Source organism: Branchiostoma lanceolatum, chromosome 19, assembly GCF_035083965.1.
Source record: "Branchiostoma lanceolatum isolate klBraLanc5 chromosome 19, klBraLanc5.hap2, whole genome shotgun sequence".
NCBI classification, from domain to species: domain Eukaryota; kingdom Metazoa; phylum Chordata; class Leptocardii; order Amphioxiformes; family Branchiostomatidae; genus Branchiostoma; species Branchiostoma lanceolatum.
Window position 1 is genome coordinate 1,963,385 of NC_089740.1, and position 9,227 is coordinate 1,972,611.

The 9,227-nt window shown below is 41.4% G+C and overlaps 1 long non-coding RNA gene across 1 annotated transcript; it reads left to right on the top strand.

Moving 5' to 3' along the window:
- The first annotated feature begins 768 nt into the window (after positions 1-768).
- LOC136425720 (uncharacterized) lies at positions 769-9,025 on the top strand. The gene is made up of 3 exons (XR_010754115.1): positions 769-987; positions 6,238-6,315; positions 8,916-9,025. It is a non-coding gene; the product is annotated as an uncharacterized lncRNA (long non-coding RNA).
- The last annotated feature ends 202 nt before the right edge of the window (positions 9,026-9,227 follow it).

Below are 9,227 nucleotides of genomic sequence, written 5' to 3' on the forward strand. Positions count from 1 at the left end.
CACACAATATCTCTTGACATATAAATTCCATGTTTTTAATCTTATTTTTCCCTCAAGGCCTCCTTTTGCGATAAAACTGAACCTTCGTGTTTCACTGTACAATACACTAATGTATGCATCGCTTTAGGCATTTGTATAGGGGAAAACGTGAGGTCATCGTCATAGTGACGTTACAATGAAGGAATGACGCTTGAAAAAAACCCGCCTCCTTTGACATCTCGTGTGACCTCTCGTGTGCCCTTCAGGCACGGTCTGCAAAACGTTCTGTGGTGGGCATTATCAAGGTTTGATACTCGTACAACCCGAGCCGGCGGACGCGGCGTTTTCTCCGCGCTCACTCAGTGATTACGTTCGCGTGGTACTGTACAGTTCCTTCATTGTGCTCACCCCCCCCTCCAAGTCTCCACGAATGTAAAAGAAATGTACAGTATACGGCCCTCTTTTTATGATATACTAGTATATTGTGAAAGATAGCACACTCCAAAACGTTAGATTCCAGCACAAACACACACTTAGCCAGAAATCATAAAGGTTTCATATACAAATGCAAATGCAACAAATATTGTACAACACTTAGAAGAGGTGTATATTCATCGCCATTGTAAATTATCTCTCGCAATTTCTCGCCAAGGTCAAGGACGTCTCTTTCGGCCGCCGAGGCCGCTGTGCATGCTGGTAGTGCGGTTAATCTAAATTACACCTGGAGGCGAAAAGTACCGTAAATTACGCTTGCTTCAAGCCATATGCTTGCTCAACCAGTATCATTAACTCATTAAACTGTGCCCAGGAGTGTAACGTAGTCTGCTGGTTACAAGTTTAGACAGTCCTTACCAGGTGTTACATGATTGGGACTTTACAACTCTGTTGTGAAAGATAGTTACAGTTGGCGAGTTGTGAACATTTCCCTTGACAACAGGAGTGCGGCACCGCTGCTGAATATGCTGCTCTTGGTGGTGTTTTGTGTGTGTTTTTACCCTTTGGAAACAGGTTGGCATAACCTCATTATAGATATCTTTTTAATTAGTGTTCATTTTTTAAAAAGGGTTGACAAATTTATAGATATAAGGGTTGAGGATATGGGACATCAAATTTACGTCATTATTCCATGCGATACATTCATATGGCTGTTCTTACAACGTTCTCAGTTCATACTTATCGTTCGTTAAATCTGACTTGACCCTAAATTACTTGGTCACATTCGCCGTACAATCGTCTAACTAATAGTATATAAAACTGTGAGGGGGAGGGGGGACTTGACATATTCGCGGATGTGCTTTGCAAAACGCGGCCGTCTCGTTACGAAAAATCTTTTTCTGTGGTAGTTCTTGTCAGATCTTGCTTGAAATTTCTAGGAACATTATAATCATAATCGTACGACGGTCAACGACGGACATACTTTGAAACTTAACGCAGGGTATTAGAAATATTTTTCTAGTCACTGGAATGGGACTCACAGTTTCATATCTAAATCAAGCCTGGTAGTCTGTTTGTGACGTGCATTATCACTTGGTTTGAATACAATAGTATAGCCTCCAAAGTAGTTGCCGGTAAAACGTTATGAAAGAAGTACATAATAAAAAAGAGGAGGACAAGGGCTACAGATCCGCCACAAAACCACATAAAGTCTGCTAGCTAGGTTACGTCCCATTTGTGACTCTGCAAAGCCAAAGTTTGACTAGATGAAGAAGTGACCGTTGTTTTTGCCATTTTGTAGACTCTCTCCGGGCCAGGGACAAAACCCAAGGACAAACAAAACTCCGCTTCGAGTAGTAGTCGATCAAATCTTACGGAATTTGACAGCAGGATTTAGAGAGATGGCACATATGTTGCCTTTATTGAAGTCGAGCTACAGTACTACTTAAAATGTACACGCACATGTAAGAGTAAGGTAAATACACTACCTATAAGTTAAATCTAAGATGTTTATCTCTTTAGATAGGTGCATCGCCATTGTATGATGCACAGAACACGAAGGAACCGGTTTTCTATCGCCCGAAGGCCACTGTTTAAATTATAGGCTATAAGCTAAAGCCGCATCGCGATGGATTTGTTTTTCATGAGGTAGCTATAAAACGGGAGTTCGAAGATCTCTTCCGTTCGGTGAAATACTAGTATTGAGACATTTTTTACTGCGAGTTTTTCACTGATTATATAAAATGACGAAATTCGAGTAACAATAATCGCATATAACTTCGCTTATATATATGCTATGGTCCACCATCTTGGATTTTAGACCAATCAAGGTCGCAGAAGACAGTAATTATCCGCGACCCCCGTTGTCTTTGACGCGGGTTCAAAAGGTAGTACGGCCAAAATTCTGGATGACTGTGTAGAAAGTTACATGTGAGAGGCATCCAAGTGTTAACTGCGCTGTGTGGTGTAAAAGTATGTCGGCTTTTAGACTATAGGCTTTGGATTGTGAACATTTTCCAATTTGTGTGCAAATGCATTTCTTACGCAACTGGCTCTCGGTGTAGTTGGCTGCAGTTCGCTGACCTCTCTTAAACAGATTTTTTTTGTTTCTCAAATTTGATGTTGTTGGATTCCATGGATTGAGATCCTGATGTCAGTTTTCCTTAACCCGGTGTTCTGGAAGTCTGAGATTCCGTAGGACCTTAGCTTGAGCCGACAACAACACGACCGACACTGATTGCTTTAACCTTAGCGTCTAGGCTTATCCAAAGCTAATTAATTATGCAGGTGCGGTTTTGGCTTAGGTACTGCACATGTGCGACTAGAATTTCTTCGGGCTTTATAGCGTCAGTTAGCTCGTTACGAACTGTGCTGTACAATGCTTCAACTATATCAATTCTGACATCTTTGACACACCAACTGCGTCGATTTTGTTCCAAATGTTGGTGTCTTGGAGCCTTGAAATGTCGCCACACGCCGCCATCTTTCCTGTCAGAATAAGCTAGTTCGGAGTTGTTACTACGCATGTGCAGTGTCAAAGGTGATGGCCCCCGAGACGTGAACAAAGCCAGTCGGGGCGTTATTATGCAAATCTAGACAGTTGTTATGTAAATCTTGACAATGTCCAGGCGAGCACTGTATACGAGCCGGGGGCCTTCACCTCTGACACTGCACGTGCGTAGTAGCAACTCCGAACTAGCTTATAGCCCTCCCACTCGGTGAGAAACTGGCCACAAAGTTGAAAGCAGCTGCAGGTTATTCCAGGGTAGCGACGACAGTCAGTGTAGACTAATATATCATTATAACTAGGAAAAAGAACGGTTAACACCACTCGAGAGCGACCAGAACGCAAATTTTGGAGAGCTCACAAAATTACCGTCAGATGACTACATCTGACCCCTGACCTCTAAGGATATCAATATATTGTTCATACGAGCCTTTGCTGCTGTACTGGTACATGGTGCCATCCTTTGTAACAGACCCAGACATGTATGTGAGTGAGTCCGCTTGTGTCTCGCCCATGCTGTGGACCATACATGACCTTGCTCTTCTTAGTAATGACGTCTATGCCGAATGATCCAGTGTTCCAAGTTTGTTAGCTTGTCTATGATGTCCTGGAATTCGGTGTTGGTGCCGGCCAGGAGATCGATGTCATCTGAAAAGCGAAGGTTACAGATGCGTCTGCCACCGATAAAGATAGATGTGTGATAATCTTGCAGTGTGTCCTGCACGATCTTCTTCAGATATAAGTTGGAAGGAACTGGCGATAACAAGCAGCCCTGACGAACCCCGGCGGTAGTCCTTAAGATTTCCTTTACTTGGTTGTTAAGCAATGCTGCGCCAGAGGCTTTCACCTACAAGGCTTCTATAACGCCTTCCTTGACACCGAAGCCTCTCAGAACCCATCATTAACCACCATGTCGTAAGCCTTTATAATTGTACAACAGTTCTTCTTGGCGCTCCAGATGTCATTATAATCCGACGATTGAAGAATTTTCTTCGTTGTGCTTTGACCAGGCCTGAAGCAGGCTTTTTCTTCTACAAAAGGTTCTTTGCATAGATTGTTTAAAGTTGATCATGAATGTTACATTAAATTACACACGGCATTTTTGATGTCGGAACACAATTGTGGCGTTGCAGAACCTGTAAATCTCGTTGTCTTAACCGAAACTAGTAGATTTCGTAAAATGTACCTGCTAGAAACCCGTTGCCATAGCAACCAAAATGACAAACCTTTATTAATATTATTATGGAATTCTTGCCAACTAAAAGGTATTTCAAAGTTATCAAGTTTTGTAGTACAAACACTCAAGAGTAATACGACGTTAAAGCGCGGGCACTTGTAGCTCCTCTCCCGATCTAGATAGGGCTGATGTCAGAAAAACATGTAACACGTCATGCTTTTAATTAACGTTAGGTAACATAAATTCGCGGGGTACTTAAATTCGCGATTTTTCGAAAACGGGGTATTTAGGAATATGTGCTAGATGCAACATCAGTAATACCGCTAAAAATGCAAACTTGACAGACTAACGTATTCAGAACACTGTCTGAAAAGCTTCGATAACCATGCATTCGAAGTTGGCTACGTCAAAAACTCTCCGTCCCTTATTGTCACAGTCTGAGGGCTTCGTGGGAGAATTATACTACATAGTTGTTCGCTGGTTTATAAGACAAATGTCACATCCGCTTCCTGCTCAACACAATTATTTACAATACAACTTATTAGAATCTCTTTTGCTAATCTACAACTGGATTCTAAGTGTGATTAATCCTCAAAACGCCTCTTTGTTGCTACAACTAATGGCTACGGCACTACGGTGAATTTTCCCGCCGCCATATTCGTTACCCAGAATCCGCTATTCGGCAGACGACAAACGTTTGCGAGGAACACTTTTTTGTCTAAATGTTGTGTGTGATAGTGGACTGATGGCGATATTTTCCTCAAAGTTTGCTCTTAGCACAAGCAGAAACACATGGACATAGTAGTATTACCATTTCTACGGCATCCAGCTAACGCCCCGATGAATAATGTACAATAATTTCCATGACGGTGGGGGTTGACTTTGAGTGACGTTCTACCGACTCAACCAACACACGGGTTGTTCCCGAAGGCCTGATATTTGCGGTACGGCCGTTTTTTCGTGTATTTTTTTTACTTGGACACGTCTATATCCATAGCACTCTCCTCAAGCCAAGAATGGAACGAATAGCTGCTGTATGAAATGTAATTAGCGGTAAGATATTCAAGACGAATCTTCTCTCCCGAAATAATGTTCACACCTGTCCGACAGCACCGTCATTGTGCGTGCGGCGGACGGTAGTTTCAAGTTGAAATATTATGGTGTCAGCACGACTAGAGACAAAATCTACCATATATATGATTTGTGCAAAGATAGTACATGATACTGACAGAATAATAGAAAAAGGATGGTTTATTGTTCTGCTAGATTGATTTCAGTCAACCATTATCGGAAAATGGCGAATTTATGTTACCCAACGTTACCAGAGTTATCAGCCAAGGATTGATGTGTTCAAAAATTCGTATTTCCCGAGAACCATGATAGTAGAATGGAACACGTTGTCAACAAGTACTGTAGGAGCTTCCTCACTAAGTAGCTTTAAAGAACGGTTGCACTCAGATATGCAAAGACTAGGTGTAAAAGACCGTTCAGTGTAATATGACCAGCAACTTCCGCTCCGCGTGCCTGCGAAGCTGACGTGTACACCTAATGGCGGTTATACCGGCTATATAGATACAGATACAGTAAGTTGAGGCGCTCTTTCAACATACTTTTGAAATGCAGGAGCGTTTTCGTCAGAACATTTCACAGAGGTCAACTGAATAGACAATGGAAGGCTTTCAAAGATATTCTGCGTGCAGGTACTGGGTACCTGTAGCTTAGACAGAAGTTAAGGGATAATGGCATTTTTGCATTAATTTTGCAGATTTGATCCTTATTGAAGTAATCCATATCAGTTGATAACCAGCCTGCCTAGTATTACACTGGGATAATAGATTTCCTCATTAATTATGCAAATTAAGACCTTTTTTTACACTTAATTGTGAATACCACATACCTTTACAGACAGAACGACACGCAAACGCTTCCTAAAGATAGCTTCGAATTGTTATTCGGGTTATCAATAACAAATACCTTTTTTAAGCATACAGTTTCACACGAGACTACCGTCATGTTTTTTTTTTTTAATGCTGGATACCGAATTCCTCTTATGACATATGTTGCATTGAATCCATCTTCTTCATACATGTATGAGGATATCAATGTTTAACCTACTTTTATGATTTTCTTTTATTTTCAGCTCAAGCAACAAATATTACGACGTCTCCTCCAGCAACTACAACGACACAACAGGAAACGATATCACAGACATCATTGGGTAGGTTTGAATCTGCAACTGCCACAGGCGATCGGTCTGTTGGGACTCTTTACCTCCACCATACATGATATAATCTTTGCCGATTTAGATTTCTTTTGCTGTGTCTTTGTCTTTGCGTTTGCGGACAACATAACTCGAGAAGCTGTGACTGTATACGGTGAGCAGTGGATCATATGTGATCAACACAGACTGAGGGCGCCAAAAACTTTCTGCATCGTTTTTGAGGAATATGTTTGTAACTCAAAAAATTTCTGCAACGTATGATCCACTGCTCACCGAGTTACGCATTCTATGTGCATAATGCGTCATAAAAAAGCATTGGACTGGTCATTCCAGGGCAAAGACAGAAGTCGATCATTCTAAGATTTGGATTATTTCATCACTCGTGTTAACTTTTCAACTTTAATTCAGAATTTGCATGGTTATTGAGGAAAATTCAAGAATTTGATATAATTGATATAGATACGCATTATTATACACATAGAAGATCACTTGCATGATTGATGAGAAACTATTATTTCCTAGTGGTAATAATGGGAATGCCTTAGCTATAGTTACGGCATTAGGAAGTTCAATTATTTGCTTGTCGTCCGTCAATCTGAAGAGGACCGCTTTGTTGCCATCATTTGCTTGGGTTGGTTGAGCCAAATGTATCTTCAGGTGGCTACACAGACCTACATATTCTTGCCCGGAACCGGCGGCTGCAGTGTTAACAAGAAACGGGAGCAGTGTTCTGTGAAGAGTTGGTCCTATCTGGCTTGCTTCTTTTGCTGGACGGCATTTTTGGCGTGCTTCGTCATAGGTGGTGACGCCTTCTCGGATTGCTTATCCCCACTGTAGTAGGTCGCTAGCGATTCGCTGTCCGGAACCGGCGGCTGCAGTGTTAACAAGAAACGGGAGCAGTGTTCTGTGAAGAGTTGGTCCTATCTGGCTTGCTTCTTTTGCTGGACGGCATTTTTGGCGTGCTTCGTCATAGGTGCTGACGCCTTCCCGGATTGCTTATCGCCACTGTAATAGCGATTCGCTGTCACGAGTTATTCTTAATGTTAAACGCTTTCAAGATGCTTTCAAGCAGCTTTTCTTCAATGTTTGCTGACCACCAAGTAACCGTATACCTCCGAGTTCATCATAGAACAGTCTCAAGGCAATCGATGGTATCGATTACTGACTAGATGCCCGGACTATCTGAGCTGAAACTGCTTTAAGACGGTGTGGAGACTAGAGCGGGAACATCTGTGCCTGGTATTCTACCTTGCCATTTGACGTTGAGAAACCTTCTTAGACAGGTTGTATATAAGAGTCTCTTGTAAGTTATGTGGCGTCAGTAGACGTAGCTACCGACAATTCTTTAACCTATGTAGAGATTATGACAAAGGTATCAAAATAAGCAAATAAAACTGGTTTATATTCAAACATATCGTAAAAAGTACTCCCAACATATTTGACAACAGATTTGAAATAACCAATAGCAGACTCACCCACTTCATCGTCAACAACATATTCTCCCACGGCATCAACAACCACGAATACACTTTCATCATCATCGTCAACATCTAATCCGACTACGTCATTAACAACAACAGATTCACTTTCGTCATCAAGAACTACAGATTCACCTACGTCATCAAGAACAACAGACTCACGTACAACAGATTCGCTTTCGTCAACAGCTACAACAAATATACCTACATTATCAGCAACAATAGCAGATTCACCTACGTCATCAGCAACAACAAACTCACGTACAACATCAGCAACAACAAATTCGCTTTCGTCAACAGCAACAACAAATGTAACTACGTTACCAACAACAACAGTTCCACCTAGGTCATCAGCAACAACAAACTCGCGTACAACATCGGCAACAACAAATTCACCTTCCTCTTCAGCGACACCAGATTCTGGTCTAGAATGTCCGACTCTGACGGCTCCAGCTCACGGGACGCTGAGTCCTGCTGGAGCGTACCTTTACCAGGACGTGGTTACGTTCACCTGTGACGTCGGGTACAAAGTCAACGGTGCCTTTAACGTGTCGTGCCAAGCTGACGGAACATGGAGTCATCCTATTTCAACGTGTGCGGGTAAGGTCATCTTGAGAAAAAGAAACTAGATGTGTTGTGTGGAAATTCCCAATAGACACATACCGACAAAAAATCACACATTTAGGTATTACAGACGCTTTTAACTTTAAGGCAAGATATATGGGTATAAAAGGTGAGTGGCCTGCAGTTCTACTACCAGGCATCTTATGTCTAAGCTTTCTCAGTAAAGATTTGAAAAAACAGCAACAAACCTAAGTGTTAAATTCTTTTTATTCTGAGCTTAATCAAGAAAAAGCAGGAATATTATAAGTTGTAAAAATTAAAATCGGCTAAGGTAAGTTGTCATTTCAATGCATCTAAAATTGAGAGACATTTTTTTCTGTCTTCAGTAAATATATTAGAATTAATTGCCGTTTCATGTAAGAAAACGTCGATGAAAATATAAAATCTGCAACAACTCAGATCAGAGTTTTAAATGCGGGTTGATGAACGAAGAAATTACAGGTTTTAGACACAAAATGACCTAAAATCCAAGATTATTTGAACTTGTTTTTACAGATGTTAATGAATGCATCACTTCTCCGTGTCACAACAACGCTACATGCACCAACACGGACGGGTCGTTTGTGTGTAACTGTACTAATGGGTACAGCGGGGACGGCTTCAACTGTACAGGTATGTCAAAATTTACTTGCAAGTTTGTGACACTAGCTTTTTCGTTAAAATATGACTTATTGATATGCAAATTAAATGTCTATAATGTTACGTTTCTTTCTAGATGTCGATGAATGTATGAACTTTCCATGTCACGACAACGCTACATGCACCAACACGGACGGGTCGTTTGTGTGTAACTGTACTAATGGGTAC